At 45.1% G+C, this 16,046-nt stretch overlaps 1 protein-coding gene across 2 annotated transcripts in view; it reads right to left on the minus strand.

Annotated features, from left to right (window-relative positions):
- The window catches only part of MED27 (mediator complex subunit 27), a 540,635-nt gene that overhangs the window by 280,049 nt on the left and 244,540 nt on the right, over window positions 1-16,046 (minus strand). The window lies entirely within an intron of this gene.

The raw sequence follows: 16,046 nt of genomic DNA on the forward strand, positions 1-16,046 counted from the left end.
TTTCTAGTGGAAGGCTTTCTGGAAGCCACCAGGACCCGAGACACATTCTCTGAAAGATCAAGCGGCTACAGGATTAACCTCTCAACATCCAGGCTGTGAGTGACAGGGCCTGGAGGTTGGGATGCCGCAGCCTGCCATGATCTTGCATGATGAGATTCAGGAAAGTACCCAGACTGATCGGTTTCTGGATGGACAACTCGCGTAGGAGTGGAAACAGGAACTGTTTTGACCAATGAAGGGCTTTGAGAATCATAGTCCCTCTGTCCTTGTGAAGCTTCAAGAGAGTCTTTGCCACTAAGGGAATCGATGGAAACACACACAGAAGACTCTAGCCCCAGTGATAGGCAAGGGCGTCCGAGTCTGGTCTGTACAGGGAACAGATCCGAGGCACCTTCCCGTTGCAGGGGGATGCGAACAGATCTATGTCTGGGCAACCCCAGAGGCAGAAAATCCAATTCACTACCCCCTGGTCCAGGGACCACTCACGGGGTCTGAAGGCTCGACTCAAGCTTGTCCACTACCATGTTTTCTGTTCCGGCCAGGTACATGGCCCTGAGCACCATCCTGTGGGACAGGGCCCAAGATCAGATCTGGGCCACTTCCTAACACAGGAGGTATGATCCTGTGCCTCCCTGCTTGTTGACATGCCACATGGCCACTTGGTTGTTGGGCTGGATCAGGACAAGTTTGTCGGACAGCCGATCTCTGAAAGCCCATAGCGTGTACCTGATCGCCTGAAACTCCAGGAAGTTGATTCGACAAAAACGTTCCTGAGCAGGCCACAGTCCCTAGGTGCCAAGCCCATCTACATGAGCTCTCCACCCCAGGGTAAATGCATCTGTGGTTAGCACAATTTGAGTAGGGAGATTCTGAAAGGAAATCCCCTTTTCCAGATTGGAAAGTACCCATGAGAGTACCCATGACTAGGACAAAGAGCTCCTGGGAGAAAGAGAGATTCAGATGCAATCCTGGAGGCTCTGAGTGGCTTGGCGCCACTGTGACCTCATGGTCCACTGGGCTCTGTGCATGTGTAAGCGTGCCAAGGGAGTGACATGGACGGTTGCGGCCATGTGGCCCAACAGTCTCAACATTGCTGGGGTGATTCCTGCTGGCTCTGCTGCGCTTATATGACAAAGGTCACCAGAGTGACAACCCTCCGACACAGCAGAAAGGCCCTGGCTTGAGTGGTGTCTAGTAGGGCTCCAATGAAGTCCAACTGAAGTGAAGGACGGAGATGGGACTTTGGATAGTTGAGAACTAATCCTACTGACTCTAACAACTGAATGGTCAAGCGCATGGACTGGGTGGCCCCTGCTTGAGATGTGCTCTTGACTAGCCAACTGTCTAGATACGGGAAAACATGCACTACCAGTCTGCAGAGGTGCGCCACCACCAAGGTCAGGCATTTTGTGAAGACCCGTGGGGCGGACATGAGCCCGAATGGCAACACCTAGTACTGTAAATGCTGTTTTCCCACAAATCGGAGTTACTTCGGGGAAGATCTCGATATAGGTGTATGTGTCCTTTAGGTCAAGGGAGCATAACCAGTCCCCTTTTTGCAAAACAGGGATCCAGGTGCTCAGGGAAACCATTTTGGATTTTTCTTTTCCTAGAAACCTTTTCAAGGCCCTCAGGTCTAGGATGGAACGGAGTCCTCCTGTTTTCTTTGGAATCAGGAAGGGCCTGGAGTAGAATCCCTGCTCTCTTTACCCTGCTGGTACAGACTCGACCACTCTGTCCAATAAGGTGAAGGAGAGCTCCGCTTGTTGTACCTCTCGATGCGCAACTGGCCCCTAATGTGGGCACGGAGGGAAATTTGGCAGGACACCCAATACATTTAATTGATACACCTGGCAGACGATGGATAACTCCCACTGGTCCGAGGTTACACTGGACCTCACTGATTTGCAAAGAACTGCAGCCTACCCCAGACCGGAGGGTCTATCATCCCAGGTACGGGCAACTGACTTACGCTCCCCTATGGCCCAGTCAAAATCCCATCTATGGAGTTGACTGAGGACCTGGCAGGGGCTTGGAAGCTCTCTGCTGCTTAGGACGGCCGTGGGAGCTCTGATGGTGTTGACGGAATCGTACTTCCTGGATGAGAACAGATCCAGAGTGCTGGCGGAGAGTCGTTGGAGGGTTTCATGATGATCCCGGAGTTGGGCCACAGCATCCTTCACCCTATCTCTGAAGAGATTCTCTCCAGTGCACAGCATGTTGAGTCGTTCCTGTACCTCCATTCAGAAATCAGAGGCCCATAGCCATGCCAGTCTGCGGGTGCTGATTCCCACTGCACAGACCTTTGATGCCATCTCAAAAACATCGTAGATCGGACGGACATATTTTCTGCACTTCAAACCCTTGTTCACTAGTGACATGAGGGTCTCTTGCTGTTGTTGAGGCAGTTGCTCAGCCACCTCCTGCACCTGCTTCCAGATGTCCCGAGAGTATTGGCTCATATAGAGCTGGTAGGCAGTGATGTGGGCAATAAAAATGGTGTCCTGGAACACCTTCCTTCCAAGGGCATCCAACTCTCAGTGGTTCTTCCACAAGGGCGCTGAGGAGTGGATCCGACTTGAGGGCAGATTTGACCACCACTGACTGGTGAGGCAGCTGACATTTATCGCATCCAGCAGCCTTCTAGATGAGGTAAACCTCATCTGCCTTCTTATTCATGGAAGGCACTGTGAGGGGATGCTCCCAAATCCTCAGCAGCAACTCCTTAAGGATCGTGTGCACTGAGACCGCCACAAACTCCTTAGGAGGCTCCATGAACTGAAGAACCTCAAGCATTTTGTGCCTGGCATCTTCTTCAGTCAAAAGCTGGAATGGGATGACCTCTGCCATCATCCTTACAAAACCTGTGAAGATTATGTTCTCAGGCAGCTACCTCCTTTGCTATAATAGAGGAGAAGGTTCTGATGGGAGATCATTTGAATCCTCCTTGGTGGACCTCAGTCTGATCATCCCCCAGGGGTCATAGGGACCCTCATCCTCACTGTATACCACAGTGGATGGGGCTCTAGGTGCTCGGCCATTGTCCAGCGGTGCAGGAGCTTCCTCCTAGGAGGATGCCAGCTGGGTTGGTAAGTCACAGATGAGTATATTGAATATGAGGACGGGTGCACCATGTGGGTGCCACACGACTGAAGCCCTGTCATGCCAGCTCCACCACTAGCTTATCTCGACGCTCCAGCTCCTCCTCGAACGTTGCCGATGCCAACACTGACTAGGAGGAAGAAGGGGTGGCCAGGTCTTCCTCAGACCTGCCAGGGGAATTATCGACTGGCACCAGAACAGACCATCGCAGACCCCAGGCAGCAACGGAAGCTGAGTGCTCCTCAGCACACTTCGGGGGCATTGCAGCAAAAGCTGGTGCATCAACAGGGACCAGTGCTGATGCTTCTTGGTCTTCACATGATGCTCAGCCTGGTCTTTCCCCGGTGTCCTCAGGCCAGAGGAAATTGACAACGGTTGGTCTCCGGAGTCCCTATCCACCAACGATGTCGACAGGCTTGCCTATGACGATGGTGTAGTGTCCATCGGTGCGGCTCTGAGGTCCTTCAATGCCGATGGCTTGGACTTCTTCAACCTGAAGAGACGGTCTATCTTGTCGAGTCGAAGCTGATGTCCCTTTGGGGTCATCTGTGTACACAATTGGTAACTCCGGTCGTCATGCAATGCCCCCAGGCACAGGATGCAAACATGAGGATCAGTGATTGACATGGTCCTCAGGCACTGGGGCATCGACGGAAACCAGACGGAAACCAGACGCGGCCATGGTGGGGGCAAAACAAAAGGGGAAAAGACGAAGCCATGGCTGCAGGCATCGATGGCTGATTGACACCAAGGCACCACCACCATGGGGGGAACAGACTGCAAAAAGAAACTTACCTGAACACCAAAAACCCAGACTGGATTTCACATTGAAACCAGCACGCAAATATTTATGTGCATATGCACGGCTGGGGTCCCCCTGCCACGTAACTTTACTTTTGCTATGGATAGCGTGTAAGTCATACAACAAAAACAAACAGATCAGTGGGCTTTTAAAGGTCGAGGCTAACAGGAAAAGAGAGGCTATTAAACTAGAGGGGTTTTAAAGTCCTATCCCTTGCCTGGGCAAACTGGTAATTGCGTTGGCACATGTGTCTATTAAAATTCTCCCACTTTCATGGTAGAAGCAGCATTTGCTCCATGTACGTGCATATGTGCATGAATGTTATAAAATGACCACGTCCCTGAGCCATCCATTACTTTTATCATTTTTACTATCCTTCCCTTCTCTGTACTTAGATATTAGTTCTAACCATTTCTTCACATTCACCCAGTACTGTCACCTCAATGCTCATGACATATTGTCTTAATGAGCAAGAGAAATACAGCTTGTGATTCATTCTAAGCCCTTTGTGGTAATAATGATTAGTCCACAATTATAATTCACTGCACAGAAAGTCAAATGTAATCATAAAGTTTAAAAATATTTTAAGATGTCAATGATTCCACACCAATTTTATATCTTCATAAGATGTTAGTCTAGGCCTGAATTTTTTTATTTTTTTTTTAAACTCCTGTATGTGAGAGAATTCTACCAGACAAGAAAATCTGACTGCATTGGATAGGCAACAAAGAACAAGGCCTAACCTAACATCTCATGATGACATGGAATCAGCTTGCAGCAATGATATTCCATTCTTTAGAAACAGCATAAGGTTGTTTTGAGCAGCTCTCTATACAACAGATGGTTCTGCTGTCACAACACTCTGCTCTTGGTCACATCAGATTCGGAGTGATCCTATCTGCTAGATTAATCTGCAGTGTGTGACACCTAAACATCAACAATTTAGTATTAATCTTTTCACATGGCAGTTTAACATGATGCCATAGTAGCTTGAATTATAAATGTCCTGATTAAGAGAGAGCAACTTTCTGAGCACCTGACATAATAAGGTAGGATCAGAAGACCATCCAATTTTGCCGCAGCTGTACGCACATTCTTTGTGCGTATGCTTAACTCCCAATGCAGCAAGATTTGCAAAGAAAAAATATGCCCGTAAAACTGTGTGTTTTAATTAACGTCCTTGCATGAAAATCGGATAACAAAGGCATAGCAAAATTACTTACCTTGTAATAGGTGTCCCAGGACAGCAGGATGTAGTCCTCACATATGGGTGACATCATTGATGGAGCCCTATTGCGGAAAACTTTCTGTCAAAGTTTCTAGAAACTTTTGACTGGCACTCTGAGCATGCCCAGCAAGCCATGATATTCTCTGCCACAGGGGTCTCCCTTCAGTCTCGTATGAAGCAATAAGCTTTAGCAAAAATAAAATAATAAAACGCATCGGACCCAACTCCGCAGGGTGGTGGGTGGGTTTCGTGAGGACTACATTCTGCTGTCCTGGGATAACACCTATTACAAGGTAAACAATTTTGCTTTATCCCAGGACAAGCAGGATGCTAGTCCTCACATATGGGTGATTAGCAAGCTAGAGGCTGAGTCATTTTGTAGTGAAGAAACACTGAAGTATTGTTGGTGAAAATGAGGCAGCAGAAGATCACAGCAGGCTGGATGTAGAAGGAGTTGGGATTAAACTGGAAACAAGTTCTTTAAGACAGATTGTCTGTAAACTGAATCTTGTCGTCCTTCTTTGTCCAAACAGTAATGAGCTGCAAAGGTGTGAAGAGAACTCCATGTTGCTGCTTTAAATATGTCAAGAATTGGCACTGAACGATAGTGTGCTACTGAGATTAACATTGCTCTTACTGAATGAGCCTTTACTCGTCCTTGGAGAGGAAGGCCTGCTTTTTCATAGCAAAACTGTATGCAATCTGCTAGCCAATTGGAGAGAGTATGTTTACCCACTGCTTTACCTGGTTTGTTTGGATCATAAGATACAAAGAGTTGAGTTGGGCTGCAGTGCGGTCTAAGTAAAATGCTAGCGCACGCTTACAGTCAAAGGTATGTAAGGCCCGTTCTCCTTGGTGAGAATAAGGTCTTGGAAAGAATGTGGGTAAAACTATGGATTGGTTCAAGTGGAATTCCGTAACTACATTTGGGAGGAATTTTGGATGTGTACGGAGAACCACTGTGTCATGTAGGAATTTTGTATAGGGTGAGTACGTGACAAGTGCTTGTAACTCACTAGCCCTTCTAGCTGATGTAATGGCTATAAGGAAGATAGTCTTCCATGTGAGAAATTTAGGATCACAGGAAGTCATGGGTTCAAAAGGAGAACGCATGAGTCTTGTCAAGACCAGATTCAGGTCCTATTCTGTGACAGGTGGCCGAATTGGTGGCTTAAGGTGAATTAAACATTTCATAAACCTACTGACAAAAGGTTGTATGGATATTGGTGCATCTCCCATCTTGTTATGGTAAGCTGAGATTGCACTTAAATGGACTCTTACAGATGATGTCTGGAGACCAGAATCTGAAAGATGGTATAAGTAGTCTAGTAGAGAAGTAGTGGGGCAGGAGAAAGGGTCAATATTCTTTGCTGTGCACCACAAGGTAAACCTTTTCCATTTCGAAGAATAGTTCTTTTATGTTGAAGGTTTACATGAAGCTATAAGCACTTGAGAGACATTAGTTGAAAGATTGAGTGGTTGTAAGATCAAGCTTTCAACATCCACACTGTCAGGGATAGGGATTGAAGGTTGGGATAGTGCAACCGACCCTGATCCTGAGTTATGAGAGTGGGAGATACACCCAGGCGAATTGGATCTCTGATTGAGAGGTCTAGAAGTGTGGGAAACCATACTTGACGAGGCCAATATGGGACTATGAGTAATATGAACCCCTTGTCCTGTTGTAGCTTCACCAGACTTTTAGTTATGAGCGGTATTGGAGGATACGCGTATAGTAGGCCTGAGTTCCAAGGGCGAGCAAAGGCGTCCTTGGCTGGTTGGTGTTTCTGCCTGTGCAGAGCGCAGAATTTGTTCACTTTGTGATTCAGGTGTGATGCAAAGAGGTCTATTGTTGGTTGCCCCCAAAGTTTGAATATCCTGGTCACTACTAAGGGATCCAGGGACCACTCGTGTGGTTGGAACTGACGACTGAGGCGATCTCTCACTACGTTGTGAATGCCTGCAAGATAAGTGGCTCGGAGAAATATGGAATGTGTTAGGGCCCAGTTCCAAATCGGTGCGGCTTCTTGACAAAGGAGATACGAGCCCGTATCTCCTTGTTTGTTCAGGTACCACATGGCTACTGTATTGTCCATTTGAATGAGAACAGTCTTGTGTGAAAGGCAGTCCTTGAACGCATGCAGAGCATAACGTATAGCTCGAAGTTCCAAGAAATTGATTTGAAACGTTGCTTCAAGTTTTGTCTAAGTACCTTGGGTTTGGAGATTGTCTATGTGAGCTCCCCAACCTAAGGTGGATGCATCTGTAGTTAAAGTTATCTGTGGGACTGGTTGTTGGAAGGGCAGACCCTTGCGCAAGTTGTCCTTGTTTGCCCACCAAAGTAGAGATGAATGCAGCTGGTGGGTTACTTGAATTGGAGAGGACAGTGGTTGAATGGCTTGGATCCATTGTGATCTTAAAGTCCATTGGGTTATTCTCATGGCTAATCTTGCCATAGGAGTGACATGAACTGTGGAGGCCATGTGGCCTAGTAAGGTTAGAAACTGATGAGCTGTTGCTTGTTTCTTTGAGTGTAGCGAGTTTGCCATTAGGGAAAGCGTCTCTGCCCGATCGTCGGGTAGAAAGGCTTTTGAGAGGATGGTGTTCAATTCTGCTCCAATGAATTGAAGCAGATGAGACGGAATGAGATGGGACTTTTGATAATTGATGAGAAACCTCATGGAGTGAAGTAGAGCAATTGTTCGGTTGAGAGAAGTTAGTGCTCCTTGTTGAGATTCACTCCTGCTGAGCCAGTCGTCCAGATAAGGGAAGACATGGACACTTTCCTTGTGTAAGTGTGCTGCTATTACTGCCAGGCATTTTGTGAATACTCTGGGAGCTGAGGCAAGTCCAAATGGTAGTACTCTGTACTGGAAATGCTGATGGCCCACCAGGAATGCAGATACTTGCGATGAGGAGGGAATATTGGAATGTGAGCGTAAGCGTCTTGTAGATCCAGAGAACAAAGCCAATCTCCTGTTTGAAAAAGTGGAAGCATGGTGCCTAGAGAAACCATCCTGAACTTTTCTTTCTTCAGAAATTTGTTGAGATTTCTGAGGTCTAGGATGGGACGTAGGCCTCCGGTTTTCTTTGGAATGAGGAAATAATGGGAGTAGAATCCTCTGCCCTGCTGAGTCTGGGGCACCGGCTCTACAGCTCTGGCTCTCAGAAGGGTGGATAATTCTGCTTGTAGATGAATTATGTGATTTTCGCTTAGTAGAAGAGGTTTTGGAGGAGAATCTCCTGGAATTGAGACAAAATTGAGTTGGTAACCTCGAGATATTATTGAGAGCAACCTCGAGATATTATTGAGAGCACCCATTGGTCTGTCGTTATCTGTACCCAATGGTTGTAAAAGGAGGAAACTCTGCCTCCCACTGGTAGATCCAGTTGTGGAGATGGCTTTAGTCTCCGGTGATGGCCTCAAAAGCCTGCAGCAGGTCCCGTCTGCGGTGGAGGTTGAGGCCTAGCAGCTCTAGGTTGCCTGGGCTGAGATCTTTGCTGCGGACGAGAAAATCTGCCCCTTGATGCTGGAGGGTAATAATGCCTCTGCCTGTAGAAAGGCCTTCGAGATTCCTTCCTAGAAGGGCGGTGAGATGAAGATGCAGCAGAATCCTGCGGAACTGATGACAGTTGATGCAAGGTTTCTGTATGTTCTTTCAACTGGGCCACAGCGTCCTGCACCTTTGAGCCAAAAAAGTTGTCCCCTACGCATGGCAAATCAACCAGTTTTTCTTGGACTTCAGGCCTGAGGTCAGAGGCCTTCAACCATGCCCAGAGACGTGCACTTATTCTTGAGGCTGCTACTCTGGAATCAGTTTCAAAATTGTCGTAAGTGGCTCGGACTTCGTGCTTACCAGCTTCAAGCCCTTTGTGTATTATGGATTGAGCTGCTTCTTGGTACTGCTGTGGTAACGAATTTGAGAGATCCTGCATCTGTTTCCACAGGTTCCTCTGGTATTGCATTATATATAGCTGATATGACGCAATCCTTGTATTTAGCATGGCCCCTTGATAGACTTTCCTGCCCAAGGAGTCCAGGAATCTGTGATTCTTGCCAGGAGGAGAGGAGGAAGGAGGTCTTATTCGCTTAGATTTCTTTTGTGCAGACTCCACAACAACTGATTGATGTGGCAGTTGCGATTTTTGGTATCCGGGGACAGATTGTACCAAATAAGTGGTGTCCACTCTCTTATTTATGGATGGTACTGAGCATGGGTGCTCCCAGAGTCTGTGCTGTAAGTCTAGCAGAACTTCGTGGACAGGGACGGCCAAGACTTCTTTTGGAGGATCCACAAACTGTAGGATTTCCAATGTTTGTTGTCTTGTGTCCTCTTCTGATACCAAAGAAAATGGTATGGTGTCTGCCATATCCTTAACAAAATTTGAAAAGGATAAATCTTCTGGTGGAGATTTCTTCCTTTCTTCTGGAGGAGAAGGATCAGACATAAACCCTTCAGAAGAAGTATCCGTATGTCTGTCTTCCCAGGAATCGTAAGGATCCTCTTGACATGGAGACATGGGAGAAGACCTTGGCGGTCGAGAAAGCCCTGAAGGACCTGGCTGTGGATCATCTAGTGGTATCCTTCCAGGGACATCTTCCTGTGGCTTGGCTGGAATCGATGGTAGAGCACTGACGATTGCATCAAATCTTTTCATCAGAAGCTGAAACAACGCTAATTCTGGCTGTCCTGGGTCCCCAGGTACTGGCGTCGGCATCGATGGAATTGGTTCCGGTATTGGGCTGGGCATCAGCGATGATAGAGGCATCAGCATTGACGGCCGGCTCTGTGTCGGTGCAGACTTCAGTATTGGTACCCGATCGGCACGGGCGCTGGTATCGCCGTCGGTGAGGGCATCTATGGTTGCTGGTCCTTCAATGCTTGGAGCACCGCTTGACGGATAAAATCTGTCAATTCCTCCGTGATAGCTGGTGCAGGCAGAGCAGCGACACGTGGTGGCGGTGGAGGTGTTGTTGGTCCTTCCACAGGGTCCTGTGGAGGTTCGATGATCGGTGCATCGAGAGGAGGTGAAGGCCTCGGCGTCGAAGGCCTTGGTGTTTCTTGAAGTCGAGGCCATTTTGCGGTGGATTTCTCTGGGGAGAGAAGCGCCTCCGGGATCGATGGGTGTCGGTGCCGATGGCGATGCTTTGGTCAATGTTTCGCCGCTGACCTCGTCTATGCCATGGATGGGGTCGGCAATGAACGATCCCCTGAGCCTTCCGGACGACGCTTTTTGAGTATTAAACGTTTCGAGACTCCGGCCGGAGACAAGTAGACATCGATGGGGAAGGCAAAAGTTGTAGATGGAATAAATGTTCCATCTTTTCTTGGCGGGCCTTTCGACCCTTCGCAGTCATTTCAGCACACTTGGGACAGGCTGTTACGTCGTGTGTTTGACCTAAGCAAAGGACACACTCGAGGTGTGGATCTGAAATGAGAGCAACAGTACAAAATAAGCAACCAAATGTCCAATCTTCTAAAAATTTATTATGTGGAAACAATGTATGCAAATGAGCCTGACTCCAGCCGGGTTTCGCCCTCTTTCAATAGGGCTGCATCAGGGGTCTTTGCATGTATGATTGCTATATCTTCGTCACGGAGTTGTATATATGGGCTATGGGCAATGCAAAGTTTCGCCAGTCTGTGCAGTGCAAGCCACAAGAGATAAATTATATCAGAAGTGATCCTCCCGATCTCCGTAGTACAAATTCGCTACGGTCACTTTCTTAGTAAATTGAAAACATACATGCAAAGACCCCTGATGCAGCCCTATTGAAAGAGGGCGAAACTCGGCTGGAGTCGGGCTCATTTGCATACATTTGTTTCCACATAATAAATTTTTAGAAGATCTGACATTTGGTTGCTTATTTTGTACTGTTGCTCTCACGGCTTTATTAAGCAACCTTCCTTGCTGCTTTTTTAGTGGATCTGTAATGGACATGGTCCTATTACAATTAGGACATTTTTAAAATCCCATGGCCATATTTTCGCCGACAGCTGTCGATGAAAATGAGAGAAAAATGAGAGAAAAATTATTTCTACTCAAGAGAGTAAAAAAGAGACTAAATTTACTCTCCAGCCGGTGGTAACACGAGAGACCCTGACATGGGAGAGAATAAATGTTTTTTAAATCTGATTTTTAGTCAGACAATTTGTGAGAAACTCACACAGGCTCCTGCTCCGCAATGCCAACAGCAGCGAGGAAAAGTGAAGGTTGAAGGGAGACCCCTGTGACAGAGAATATCATGGCATGCTGGGCATGCTCAGTGGGCTCAGAGTGCCAGTCAAAAGTTTCTAGAAACTTTGACAGAAAGTTTTCCGCAATAGGGCTCCATCAATGATGTCACCCATATGTGAGGACTAGCATCCTGCTTGTCCTGGGATAATAGCTATTACTCCCCAATGCAGAGAGGTATGTAGGTTTAACTCATGCTTTGTTAATGCTCAAAATGTAATTCCTGGTCAGAAGTAGAGTAAAGTTCCTGGGACAAATGTTAGCCTATGGGGCTGAACCTGGAATATGTAGTGCAGGGATCCTGTACTCAGGATTTATATGCAGAAAATCCATTTGCAACAAATCAAGTTTCTGTGCAAAAATTATGTTTTATATACAGAAACTGGATTTGTACACAGCAATTATGCTTTGTGCACAAATTCATTTTTTCTGCACATAAATCACACTCCTTTCCCAAGTTAAAATGTGCGTTCAGCCTGTGCAAAAAGATAAGTGCACATTTTAACTCGGGTTTGTGCGCACATTTTAAACTCTTGATGTATTATCATACCATTATCTTACTGCATCAGGAGTCTTTTTAAAACTGTGCTGACTTTCAGTGCAGTTTTAACATATGGCTTATTACATTGTCCCATGGGTATGAATTACACAAAGATAAAAACAGAAACCTGCTAATAGTGAAGATAAACAACAACAAATGACATGGAAACGACATCCTTCAGCTAAAAGTTCATAACTATTCACCTCAGAAGCTGCTATTCAACATGCACCACATAGGAGCACACAGCATTAATGATCCTCCTCCCTCTTCTGTGTCACAATCAAATGGCCCCCAAGACTTAAATAAAAAAGGGCACAAGAGGCTATCTAGCAGTGGTCAGAAGCAAGAAGGCAACTCAGATCTGAAATCCATGAAGAAAGGCAGCAAGCAAGCAGTAAACAAAATACACAGAGAGCTACTATTACAGAGATTCAGATTCTCCTGAGGCTGCTATCAATCTGTAGCACCACACAACGGACTGGAAAACTCTTAAGCTGGGATTTCTTTTCTATTTCTATTTACATTTTTACCTCACCCTTTCAATCTCTAAGGATTCCCCAGAGCAGCTTACAGCAGAATTAAAATGCAGTAATATACAAATAAAATTCCTATGGACAATATATTCCTATATACAATAAAATATATATAATACATCTCTTGAAATGGTAAAGAAAATGAGAAAGATATCTATGCAGACGGTGAATGAATTCAAGTGTATATTTCTTAGGCAGTCCCTATTAGCCTCTGAAAAGTCAGTTGAATAATCTTTGGTAACAGAAAAATAACCATTCAAGTATTCAAGTTCTGTAGTATAATTGAATATCACTTTCCCATTTATGGTTTATTACTCTACTTCCCTTTCATTGTAAACGCCGATATTTACAGATATCAGCCTTCTAAATAGTCTTCTATGATATAATAAAACTTACAAAGAAAACTTGAACTTGCATGCCCAGAGTGGTAATGGTTGCCAACTATACTGACACTTCAAAGGCATTGCATCCAAGTTAAAAAGAGCAGGTTACATGGTTGCAGATATATAACAAACTGATAAATCTTTGCTTTGTAAGATTGTTAGCCACTGCTGGTTAAGATACCCAAATACAAAAAGGCACAGGCTGAGTCATCCCTGGCCTACCCCATCATATGCATAGAGATCAAGTCTTATCCTTCATAGGGAAATCAGAACTACATCTTCATGCATGCAGTAGAACAAAAGAGACAGATCCAGTCCACCCAGTCAGGCATGGAGCCATATCATTACCCCAATTACCTTACATACCGAAAACATGCACTGGCTTAATAACGCCTTATACTTCCACAAACCTATTAGGCCACCTAGACCACAACATGCTGCCACCTTACACATGCTATCCCACAAAACCGCACTCCTAGTGTCGACCAGAGAGCGAGCTCTGTCCATAGCAGGGCCAACAATCTGGAACACCATGCCGCCTGATCTACGTCAGGAATTATGCACAAGAAAATTCAAACAAAAACTAAAAACATGGCTGTTCTTACAAGCTTTCACTTGATTCACCACCCCCTGCACCCAGAAATAGACTTCAATTCCTTGATCTCCATATTTATCCCCCCCCCCCCTGCTTCTCCAGTGTCAGCACTCAACTCCCGCTTTCTGCAATTGTATGCTACCTCAGCATTAGTTATCATCTTTCTACTTTGGTCACTCTTTATGGTTACCTATTTGCAATACCCCATGTTATCCAATGTCTTACCAGATGCTATCCTCTCCAAATGTTATACTATTATTACATTTAAGCAAGCTAATTGTCAACTAGTTCTGTTCACCAATATTCTCCTCTCCTCCTTACTCTCCAATTGTATGTTACACAAATGTTATTTCAATTATGCCTTTTCCACCTAGTTTCCAATTAGCTTCATTTAGCGAACACTTTGTACCTTCTTCGCTATAACTCCCTAATTTCAATTCCCTTTAGTTACACTATTTTTCTACCAACTTTATGTTATTTCCTAAATTGTTATGCAAGTGTTATATTTAACAACCTAATCTTCTACTAGCTGTGTTTATCAATCTCTTTATTCTTTAATTTTTGACAATTGTAAAGCTCTGTTGCTAAGTTATGTTAAATAGAAACCGATGTGATGTTTTTCTAAATAAATGTCAGTATACAAAACTATGTAAAGAAAGAAAAAAGAGTTGCTTACCTGTAACAGGTGTTCTTCGAGGACAGCAGGATGTCAATCCTCACACATGGTTGACATCATCGGATGGTGACCAGCATGGAAAACATGTCAAAATTTCTAGAACTTTGACCGAGCCTCATGGAGAATGCTCACGCATGCAATATACCACCCATCCACGCAGGGTCCCCTCAGTCATATCATAGAATTCAAAAGAATAAAATAATAAAGGAGAAATCACACATAGTAGAACTCCAACTCTGTGGGGTGGCGGGCAGGTTTCATGAGGACTGATATCCCGCTGTCCTCAGAGAACATCTGTTACAGGTAAGCAACTCTGATTTCTCTCAGGACAAGCAGGATGGCAGTCTTCACACACGGGTAAATATCCCTAGCTACGAGTTGCCCCCCCCCCCAAATAAAAAAGGGGACTAACAAAACACCAAATAAGTGCCAACAGGCACACTAACCAGTTTTGTTGGTAACAGGGGTGGCAACCTGAACAAAAACAATGGGCACTATGAGGGAACAGATGTGGGTTCTACACCTCAAACAAGTTACAAACCTGCTTTCACATTGGCCAAGCCTATTCAAACAATAATGTGATGTGTAAAAGGTAGCCATGCAGTTTGTGTGTGGAGCAGGAGAAAGAATCTAGGGCCTTCTGCTCACATATGTACAACATGAAAACTTTGGGGAGGATAAAGTGTCTTGGAAGTAGACACACTTATAAGCAACTTGAAATCTTATTTTACAAAGTGCCTTTTTCCTTCCTGAAGGAGAGTTAGGGGTTGTAATAGTGAAAAGGTGACTATTCTGTTCTTGTATCATGTTGTCAGGACTTCTTTTTCCTACTGTGATGATGGCTGCTGCTGTTCTGCCATTTTACATTTACCTTTTTGCTTCAGGCTGCTTTGCAATTATTTCCCCTCCCTTCCATTTTATATTACTCCCCCAACTCCCCCAGTTATTGCAGTGACAATCTTTGGCCAAGGGCCTGGCAGCAGGCCTCTTTCTAGAACTGCAGTCATGGGCCCTAAAAATCCAGGTGTTGACATTGTGTGATGATTTATGATGGTGACTGGCCCATGAAGCAGAGGACTTGACCTGGGAATTGAAACCAGATTTTCCTCATGATAGTATGCAGCACTAGCAGTGAGCCACCGGCAGTCTCAGCTTTGCAATTCTAATACTTTATTTAATATTCTGTAGAAAAGGTTTAACGTGTAACTGGGTCTGGCAGTTGAGGGTTCCCTGTAGTAATCTTCTTTAGAGGGTTGTTTCAGGATAGGACTGTGGCTTTTGCCACATTTAATGGATTGAATGAATTTCACTTGGGTGCATTACACAGATGAATATTTTCTGACTAAAGTCAAGATAATAGAATTATCAGCCACTCATCAAGCTCTGCGATTGCTACTCCCTATTGAGGTTTTAAACAAGTCCTTAATTGGCCTCCTAACTTGCAGTCTCAGGAGAGAGGCCAAGGATTTAGTGATCATTGAGACTGAGCTCACCCAATTACCCTAGAATAGTATCTTCAATTCAGAGTTGATACCTAATCACTAGGAAATGTGGGGAGAGGGGAGGAAGGGAGAAGAAGACTGCACTGCTTCTGCCTGTGCTGTACCTGCAGTATAGTGGGGCAGTATCTGTGTGAGGAAAGCTTGCAGTTTTGGACCACTTAACTTTGGAGTATTGATGCATATCTTCAATGTTGCAAGTGAAGGAATGTGAGCAACATAGCTGTTATAAGTTTGATATTAGACTTTCTTTATTGTTGTGTATCCATAATTTGCTTTGTAACTAGTTTCCTAAATAAAAGATTTTGTGCAAAATAAAAACCACCTGGACAACTATACACAGTACAGCTTCTCAAAGTTTCCATATAAACAGTGTTACAGCCAGTCATTTTAAAACTGAAATTTTATGTATCAACTGTTGAAAAGTTGGGATTTTACTTACTTTAAAAC

Source organism: Rhinatrema bivittatum, chromosome 8, assembly GCF_901001135.1.
Source record: "Rhinatrema bivittatum chromosome 8, aRhiBiv1.1, whole genome shotgun sequence".
NCBI lineage: Eukaryota > Metazoa > Chordata > Amphibia > Gymnophiona > Rhinatrematidae > Rhinatrema > Rhinatrema bivittatum.